Below are 10,390 nucleotides of genomic sequence, written 5' to 3'. Positions count from 1 at the left end.
TCCACTCAAGCGCTGTCAAGTCAGTGAACATGGCGGACAAAATTAATGTTTCCTTTAGATTGAATTACTCGACCACAAATCGTCTGAGGCTCAGAAATTTGACCTGTAAACTATAGGGCAGGATTTCCCTTAATAAAAAGCATGGCCTTCATATACTTCCACTGTGAAGTGTCCTCTTACGCTATCAAATGCCGGATGAAACAAGCTATCGACTACACCACGCTCGGCGAAAGGCGCCAAGACTCTCAAACTGTCTTTTTCTGCTTTAATTAAAAACAGGCCGTTGGGACTTAGTAAAGGGTGACCACGACCGCCTAATAGAGACTACAGCGATTAAGGTAAAATAAATTCAGGACTTTCACAACTAATCGCTTTATACAGGGTCACCGTCGTCCGCCATGACTTGCACCAGACTTGCACCAGCACGAAGCAGGGAATGTCGGGTAGGGATAAGAAGGAGAGCAGACACCTTCCTATTTTCTCTCGCGCGCATTTCTTGTCAATATTAGGGACCTTTAGATCCTAGGACGGCGAGCGGAAGTTTAAAATATTTGCTTGCGCATTTCCGGTAGGCGTGGCGCGAAGTTCCCCGCCGTAGTTCAGTGGTGTTGTATGCGACGTCAAAACGAAGTGTCTAAAACGTGAGTAAGTTTCTCTTATTTTAAGGTCATTTCAAATGGATTTATCGTATATTTTCAATATATGATGAGCTGTCAAACTTTTTCTTAGCTTGTGACAAATGTAAATGGTGTAGAACTCATTTAAAGGCGAAGACTGACCTAAGTTTCTTTCTCCTTCAAAACAGCTCCAAAAGTTCGTGACTCAAATAAGCTTAAATTGAGACGAGTTCGAAGGAAAGAGTCCAGTAAGTTATTTTCGGTTCATATTCTTGATGAATATTAAAACTAAACTTGGAATTTTAATCTAGATAATTTACCCGAGTTTGTTTAAGGAAAAAATCGCTGAAGCAAGACATTATTGTGGTTTTTCAGATCAAATATTGAGTGGACCGAGGAACATGATAACTGCTTGTGTCAAGAAATTTTAGAGCTTAAACTCTTTAAGTAGGAGAAAGGAAGCTTTTCTAAAGGCAAATCTAGGAAAAATTGCAAGCAATCTGAACGGCCTTAGATTTCCCCGATCCAAAGTCAGTAACCGTGCTTTTAGAGAAAGATACACACTTCTGAGTGAGAAATTTAAAGCAGAGATGAAAGACGAAGAGAGGGAAAGTGGAATTGAATGTGATTTGAGTGAGGTAGAAAATGCTCTGGAATAAATAGCCGAAAAAGAAGCTGCAGCTGAAGGCACCATAGAAAACGAGAAGAAGAAAGCTGACAACGCAAAAGCAGCGCGAATGAGAAACAGAGCGCTAGAAAGCCTGAACACGGAACACAGAAAAGGCAGCGGAATGAAGAGGAGGAGAACGTGTAACCAAAGCAAAAAGTCGTAGAAGTGGAGATGACACAATTGCATATTTGCGCAAAAAATGATCTTGTTCAGAAGTGGAAAGAAGAAGAACTGCAGCTGCAAAAGCAACGAGTTGAAGTTGAGGGTAAAAGGGAAGATGAATCAACAAAACAACATCAGGATATAATGAAAGTCGTGGTGAAACAAACTAAGCAGCAGCAAGAGCAGATGCAGATTTTTCAGCAGATGTTTACCTTAATGCAACAAAGCAGTCTCAAATAATTATGAAGCTTATAGAAAAACAAATTAACTTGGCTTGGTTTTGCATTCGGCATTTAAATGGTTTATCAGCTAAGTTTAACTTTGACGTTGTTGTTTCTTTTTATACCTAAAATCTTACATTGCATTAAGACTTAGACAAACTGTTGGACACGAATGTTATCCATATTTTGATCACTTTATTAGCAACTTATCTACAAAATAATGACGTATCGTTATCATTTTGCCAAAGTTTTGTATAAACACATAAAAGAAAAATATTTGCAAAGGTTTATGTAGCCATTCTGACTTTAACGAGTGAAGTGATGTTGTCACATAAATATTTAACCGAAACAGTCTAAGTGCCGTTTCACTTGCCAATGTTTAGAGACATACGTACATCAGATAAGTCAAATCAATCAACAAATATAGAAAAGTATAGAGTGGTTTGGTTAACATGATAAGATCAAGACGGACATGTTTTTCTCTGTTATTGCGAGTATTGTCCTTGTCGTATGATTTTGTATTTTTATCAAACCACGTTATTTTAGCAGAATAAAATTATACACTTCGCAGAAAATGACTCAAATATTGAGACGTTGACGATACACATACAATTTTAATTCTTAAAGGCATAGATGTTCGGATGATCTAAGTCATATTTTGTCTAATTCGCAAGGGATTTTTGGGACATCACCCAATGCTGGGGCAGATGAGATCAAGTTATTTGTTTTATCTTTTTAATTTTTAATGTCCCTCATTCTGTTCACTCGCACAATGCTCTCAACATCGCTGATCCTAGCAGTATGCAGAACACGTGACGCGTATAAGCTTAGTAATTAGTAACGTTACCATAGCGGTTCTCAGTAGCTTGTAAAACATTCTCAATATAGACTCAGGTTTATTGCTCTGTTCCACGCTCGTTGCAAGACGAAAGAGGCTAAGTTATGCTATTTGCAGATTGTTTTGACGCACGTGGATGTTGGACAAATAGCACACCCGCCAAGATGAAAACGATCTTAATTATTCATGTTCAATAAAAATTTTTCCATATTTTAGTTTCCCGAAACGCATAATTATAGAACCACTCAACAAGATAAACGCTTGTTTCTTTCTCTTCATACAATTATTTACCAGTGGAATAACTGAATGAAGGCAAATAACGACTTACAAGGAGGAACATAGAGTGTGCTACGTAAACGTCATAACATGTTCAGGTTTGATTTGTGTGATTATTTTTACTTGTAAGACTCGACGTTTGTTCATGAGTCTTGAACGTGCTTGTAAGGGATGGAACAGAAGTAAATATTGATTCGAAACCGAAATCTCTCTTGGATCAAGTGACCATCAAACATACTTTCGTTTCTAATCAGATTTATGATGGCGCTGTTGGCTGGGTTTTACCGAGCGTTTGGATTGTTTCAAGTTTCTTTGGTCTTCCTTGGATCAGTCTTGCTTACGCTGAAAATAATCCCTCGCCACGATTTCCAATTGGCGATCCACGAAACTGTCCTCTTACAAACGGAGTTCATCGCGCCGAGGTTCTTCCGGGAGGCGGCTGGGACAATCTTAGAAATGTTCATATGGGCGCTGTTTCAGTGATGAATTACTCCAAATGTAAGACTTCAGACGACGGCAAGTATCTCATTCCCGATGATGTGATCCTGTATCCTATCAAGGAGAGCAAAGTGCATGTATTTGCTGAAATGTACGATCACTGGCACAACTATTCGTCCACCACAACCAAGTCTATTAATGCTGAAGGAAAATTTGGTTTTGGAAGTGTAAGTGGTTCGTTTTCTTCTGAGTTCGAATCAGTGAAGAAACATCAAGTGGAAGATAAGACTGTAACCACTCGAGCACAACTACGCCATGTTTTATACACGGCGAAACTCCAGCCCGATGGCCCCTACAGGCACCGTTCAAGTCCCGTTTGCTCGAGATCGCATCTCACTTACAGCATAACAATACTGCCTATGCAAATTTTCTCGCCCTAAAATTAGTTCGAGATTTCGGAACGCATTATGTTACAGGCGTCAAGGCCGGAACAGCCCTGGCCAAAGTGGATCACTTGACAAATAAATTCGTTGCTGGTTTCAGTGAAGATAAAAGTAAGATCACAGCCGCCGCGAGTGCATCTTTTTTGGGAAAGTTTGGAGTCGGTGCTGGCTATACTCAGACAACAGACAAAAAAGTTTTGGATGAATACACACAGAACATCGTTTATTCCACAGTATATACATTCGGTGGACCTCCATTCAGGATGAATTTTACCATTAATAAATCGGAAGACCAACTATCGGATGAGCTGGTTGCAGTTGATCGGTCCGGAGACCCTCTTCATTTTGCAATTACACCCAAAAGTGTACCAGAATTGTCCGAAGAACTGGTCTTCAAACTAGCCAACGTTGTCGGAAAAGCCATTAAGCAGTACTATGAGCACAATACCATTAAAGGATGCACCAAAATGGACTCTCCGAACTTCAGCTTTCAGGCCAACCTCGACGATGGATCTTGCGAGAGCCCAACCAATAACTACACCTTCGGGGGCGTTTATCAAACGTGCCAATGTGATGGCTCTCCATCCAGTAATCCATGTGAATCCTTTCTCCAGAAGAACCCTCTCACGGCCAACTACTCTTGTAGTAATGGTTATGAACCAGTCATGCTACATCAAGGTCGCACACCCGAAAGCTGTCATCGTGAGTGCCACGGATGGTGGATTTTTAAAAGCTGCGACACTCATTGCAGATTCGCCAGCTGCGACACCTACTGGTGTGTTGCTAAAGGTTTTGTGCCTCGTAATACAGGATATCTCTTTGGTGGACTCTACAGCAATGTGTTAAAGAACCCAGTCACACAAGATCACAGCTGTCCAGCGAAGTTTTACGCCTTGCGCTTCGGAACCACCATGCAAATTTGTGTGAGCGATGACTACGAGCTAGGCTTCCAGCAGTCAGTCCCTTTGGTGGCTTCTTCAGTTGTAATACTGGTAATCCTCTCGGTGTAAAGAAAGTAGTGGACAGTACCAGGGGATCAAACGGTATGTTCTCCCTTTCCCTTATATACCTTATATTGGTAGGCATACTCTCTCTACTTTTCTCAAGACATTTCCTATTTTAACGACGGGGAGAAATTGGTTAACGATCAAGAGCTTCTTTGATAAATGATTATTTCTTTTGTATTCGTGACCTTAGTGTTGATTTAGGATTGAGACTGTGAAGAGAAATTAGATACTTATCACTGTTAGAGGTTGAAGGGTTACAATGAAATAGACCCTTAAGCTTAATGGTTTAAATTTATTCCTTTTTTTGCCTTTGATATAACTTTTTTTTTATCCTTAATGATTGCTAGAAATTCTTAAAACTCAAAAAAGCCTGATTATTTTAAGATCAGTACGTGCATTTGATTCTTGCTTTCTCGTTGTGCGATTTTGAAATAGTTGTGCCCTCTGAGGCCCGGGATCTCTCAATGTATCATTTTGTTGCAATTTTATCGAAAGCAACTCTAAAAAGCTTTAGTGGCAAAGAGCATTTAACTGCCAAATGAAAATAGAGCTTGACTTTCTGGTTTCAATTACCGCTCGGCCAACCTACAACTCATCAACAATTGACGGCCTTTGCTTTCCAACGCAGGTATGGCTTTTTCTTTCGTTTTTCCTTGAAAACATGTTTCCCATGAAACTTTGTTCTAACTAAGTAATGTTCGGCTTTTCCAATTGTGTTACGGTACTATTTTCTTCCGACTATGAAGGAAAGGTTGAAATTGATTGGTTGGTATCAATCGAGAATTTGTTTTTTTCTTCTAGCTCGGTGAGAAGCTACGACACCTTTTTAAGTCCATGAATGGTTAGGGAATATGACCACATTTATGAGAACTAGAAAAAAATATGACCGAGATAATTTTGTGCACTTTTCGAGTCGCATAAACTCAAAAGCCATCGGGTGCCGAAAGATAAACGGAAGTAAATGTTTACACTCAGAATCGGCTACATATGTGAAATGCTTGTTGACATCTAGCGTTATACAGTGATAAGATCTTGATGAAAGAGATTTCACAGAAATTTCTAAATCAGGAGCACAAGCGAACGATCGAGGAACAAAGCCAACATCTAACTCGGGTCTTTCTTTTTCGCGGCAAGCTTGAACACAACTTAGCCACTGTCATTTATCTCCGCCCTTAATGCGGGGTGGCCAAACCAATACCTTGAGACCTTACCATTCGCGTCCACCTATCCCAGTTAATTTCGCTCATATCTGAATTAGAACTGTGTTTCTTTTATCGAACACAACTAGACAGGTTGAGACAACGGTCAAATCTTCCTTCATTTCGTTTGCTTATCCGTTTTGTCTTTTGCTACTTTGCAGGTCACTATACCATGCTTGGAGTTGTTTGTGAACCAGTCTGGTCTCTCTGGTGTGGCCGTAAACCTGTCCAATAGGTTATTGTCTTCACCATTTGGGAGCCATTGAGACTGTGAGATCAACTTCTGCGTGAAGTCCAATATATTCAACAGCCAGGGATTTCCTATCATCAAAAGACCTCCTTACTCGAACGCGCCCAAAATTTACAAATACACCGTGCCCTTGCTTGTGGTTAACAATGACACCGGACAAATTTGGTCAAAACGATCCAACTCAACGCTTTGGGTTTTGGCCACTAAAGGTGAGTGACGGGAATGTCATTCTCTGAGCAGAGTCAGTACTGAGTAGAATACTACATGGTGGAAACCTATTGTCAGTGACAGTAAAAGCCATCATCAGAGTAAAGTGAGGGGTCGTTTGCTAGTCGAATGACTGCACAGGTTCCTCTGTGTTATCATTAGTTTTAACCTCGGTAGAGTTCGTCAATTTCGATCTCAACGGTTAGTAAAGTTAGGTCGTTCAGATCATTGGTTATATCCATGTTCCGAGAGGAGGGGAAAGGGGGGGGGGGGGGGTTCGGAAGATTTTTAGGGGATCACAATGTTTTAGGAGGGGAAACTGCGAGGGGATCAGTAGTTTCTAGCAGAGTTTTATAGGGGGGGGGGGGGGGGGGGGGGGAATAGAAAATTGACTGCCAGTGAGGGGAAGGGGATCATGAGAATACTGCAAAGCCTCACGGGAAGATCATCTGAATTTTATCATGACGCAACCAAAATCCTCGTTCCCCCCCCCCCCCCCCCCCCTCTCCCTCTCCCTCTATGTCCCTAAACTTGTTGACCAACCAACGAACAGAATAATAACAAATCAAGAGACAAGGAAACTAAATTTATTAGCACAGCTAAATGAACTGACTGTCCCTATTATTTCAACGAGCTGGATCTTCTCAGGGAATTAATAAACCATTTCTCGTATCTCTTTCGCATCCAGCTCTCTGTTGCTGAACTTGCAGCCGAAACCAACCCAGATGGTCCTGCGCATGAAAACGTGAAATCTACCACTCATGGCAAACAAACGTCTTCCTCACAGAGTTCCCGTGATGCCGAGGGTGCCGGGGCCATGGCTGGTATTACATTCGGCGTGACAGCATTGCTGATCGCAGTCATGGTCATTGGCTGGCGTCGCCATAAGACCATTCAAAGAGAGAGCAGCGGTTTGATGGAGCCATTGATTCCCACTGAGTGCGACGCAGTTAATGAGCAAGGAAGCCTACGAATTTGAATTACCCAGGAACTTTTTTCTTTTTTCCCAAACTTAACAAACGTAGATAGGAAGGCCATTCAAAGAGAAACGTAGATAGGAAATTTGATAATAACTTGTTTGTCTCTATAAGCGTTTTTGAAGTTGATCTTTTGTCTCAGTTTTTCCCGTAAATTCGTTTTTGAAGTGACATTGTTTTCAGCACTTGTTCTAATGTAAGTGAAATGGAAGAATTAACCCTAATTTTTGAGGCGCAGACAATGTAAGCACAGGAGGTTTTGTTTGACAGAGTACTGTTACACCTGTTTACACGATGATGTTGAGTGTCGCTAAGCCAAAACCAAAATTATCAGAACTACCAATCAGAAGGAAGAAAAATACTCTAAGAGCCAATGAGAACTTAAATTAAAGATCACCGAATTACCTCAGCGCGGGAAAACGCGAGCGACTGAGTCGTGAATTGGTTATAATTTTAATCTTGTTGGTCGAGTTTTCTGCAACAACTACAGATCGAAGAAGAACAAAACCAAAGCAATCTTGGATTATAACACTCAATTGAAAATTTTCTCCATATTGTGTCGCACAAACAGTGGATTATTAAGTTGTGCTCTCTAAATACTTATATAGAACTCTGTTGATTTCGGTATAATCTTAAAAGTTATTCTGCCTTTTCAGTAGTCGGTTTAGAGAAGTTATTTTGCATTGAATCACGTTGAAAAACAATGAATAGACGAATAAATACATAAATAGATATTCAGAGAAATTATACTGACGTTAGAATTCGGATATAAACAAGGAGAGAATCTTTCAAACCTGACCATTAGATTTTCTTACGCTCCAAATGAGTTTCTTATGGCCTGCAAGTTCTAATCTCGTTCCCAGAGGTCAGGCTTCCCCCAATCCCTTGCGAGCCGGAAACGCCGAAGATTGCATGTATCAAAAGAAAGAGGGTGTCCAATAATTAGACTTATAGTAAGTATCCCACGTAAAAGTTATATGCCGTAGGGTTTTATAATTTTAAGGGTTGTTAAGCCTCGTGAAGCTGTCAGCAAATATTTCTCAGGGCTGTAATATATAAGGAAGATAACAAGGACACGATACTCATTTTCAAATTCCTATAAAGTAGTTGGGGCGTTCTGGGAAGGGAGGGAAAGTTCCTCTGGTTGGGCAACTGTCACGTACCTTTTGAAGGCGGTCGACCCATCTTTATACCCACCCTGTGGCTCTGCCGACCTTTGGTTGCCTAACTGTGCAAGGCTCTCGGTTTGTAGAAACGAATGAAAAAGGAGCGCCCATCCCAGAAAACCGGAAACCCGTCACCGTGTAAACATGTCCAACGTGCGCTGCAGGGTTCTGCGAGAGAGATGACAGGTAGTCGCCGTATGTATCCTTTATCAAATTGGTTATATGAGTTGTGAATTTGACCATATTGGCTTTAAAAAAATTGCAAACATAAACCGCAGTTTCTGTCACTTCGAACAAAAAAATTGACTTTTTCGTTGAGTAAAAGACCCATTTCGCAAAAATAAATTTTCGCAGAAAGTGCGTGAACGATTTATATGCACTCATTGTGATACACCAGAAGAGTAGGCAAACGAATCAAAATATCATTGACTCCATAATGCGCAAAATATTCGAAAATTATAAAAGATATTTTATAAAAACACTGTAATCAACTCACGTTTTGTACGAAACGGCAAACTAGTTGTTTTAACGTCGCAAACAACACACCTACGGCTGGAATTTACGGGGAACGGCTACCGGAAGTAGGTAAACACGCATTCAAACTTCCGCCCGCTGTCGTAGACATCCGCCGTCCTCGGATCTTAAGGTCCCCTAAAACCCGCTTAAGTATTTTGTCTTTGGCGGGCACGACGGGACTCATCCCAGCTTCCCGTCCTGGTATCCTAGGTCCCTAGTAGCGTTGTATGTGACGTCAAAACGAAGTGTCTAAAACATGAGTAAGTTTCTCTTATTTTAAGGTCATTTCAAATGGATTTATCGTATTTTTTCAATATATGATGAGCTGTCAACATTTTTCCTAGTTTGTGACAAATGTAAATGGTTATAGAACTCATTTAAAGGCGAAAACTGACCTAAGTTTCTTTCTCCTTCAAAACAGCTCCAAAAGTTCGTGACTCAAATAAGCTTAAATTGAGACGAGTTCAAAGGAAATAGTCCAGTAGGTTGTTTTCGGTTCATATTCTTAATGAATATTAAAACTAAACTAGGAATTTTAATTTAGATAATTTACCCGAGTTTGTTTAAGGAAAAAAATCACTGAAGCTAGATATTATTGTGGTTTTTTTCAAATCAAACTTGGAGTGGACCGAGGAACATGACAATTGCTTGTGTCAAGAAATTTTAGTACTTGAATACTTAAAGTACAAAAAAAAGTAAGCTTTTTCTAGAAGCAAAATCTAGGAAAAATGGCAAACAATCTGAACGGCCTTAAACTTCCTCGATTCAAAGTCAGTAACCGTGCTTTTAGAGAAAAATACACATTGCTGAGTGAGAAATTTAAAGCAAAGATAAAAGACGAAGAGAAGGCAAGTGGAATTGAACGTGATTTGAGTGAGATGGAAAGGGCTCTGGAAGAAATAGCCGAAAGAGAAGCTGCAGCTGAAGACACCTATAGAAAACGATAAGAAGAAAGCTGACAACGCAAAAGCAGCGGAAATGAGAAACAGAGCACTAGAAAGCCTGAGCGGAACACAGAAAAGGCAGCGAAACGAAGAGGAGGAGAAAGTAAAGCCAAAGTAAAAAGGTCGTAGAAGTGGAGGTGACGCAATTGCATATTTGCGCGAAAAAAATGATTTTGTTTAGAAGTGGAAAGAAGAAGAATTTCAGCTGCAAAACCAGCGAGTTGATGTTGAGGGTAAACGGGAAGATCGATCAAGAAAACGACATCAGCATATATGAATGAAAGTCTTGGTGGAACAGACTAAGCAGCAGCAAGAGCAGATGCAAAGTTTCAGCAGATGTTTACCTTAATGCAACAAAAGCAGTCTCAAATAATTATGAAGCTTCTAGAAAAAAAATTAACTTGGCTTGGTTTTGCACGATGATGTTCATAATATGTTTGATTTTGGTTGTGAATACTT

The 10,390-nt window shown here is 40.3% G+C and overlaps 3 pseudogenes; all 3 read left to right on the top strand.

The window, feature by feature from the left end:
• The first annotated feature begins 398 nt into the window (after positions 1 to 398).
• On the top strand, positions 399 to 1,799 carry LOC136280347 (uncharacterized protein F23F12.8-like; annotated as a pseudogene).
• A 942-nt stretch (positions 1,800 to 2,741) lies between these two features.
• On the top strand, positions 2,742 to 8,014 carry LOC136280587 (macrophage-expressed gene 1 protein-like; annotated as a pseudogene).
• A 601-nt stretch (positions 8,015 to 8,615) lies between these two features.
• LOC136280346 (GRB10-interacting GYF protein 2-like) lies at positions 8,616 to 10,354 on the top strand (annotated as a pseudogene).
• Positions 10,355 to 10,390: the final 36 nt, after the last annotated feature.

This window comes from Pocillopora verrucosa, chromosome 4 (genome assembly GCF_036669915.1).
Source record: "Pocillopora verrucosa isolate sample1 chromosome 4, ASM3666991v2, whole genome shotgun sequence".
In the NCBI taxonomy this organism is placed as follows: Eukaryota; Metazoa; Cnidaria; class Anthozoa; order Scleractinia; family Pocilloporidae; genus Pocillopora; species Pocillopora verrucosa.
The sequence above is the reverse complement of the archived record's forward strand: the minus strand, read 5'-3'. Positions and strand labels throughout refer to the sequence as shown.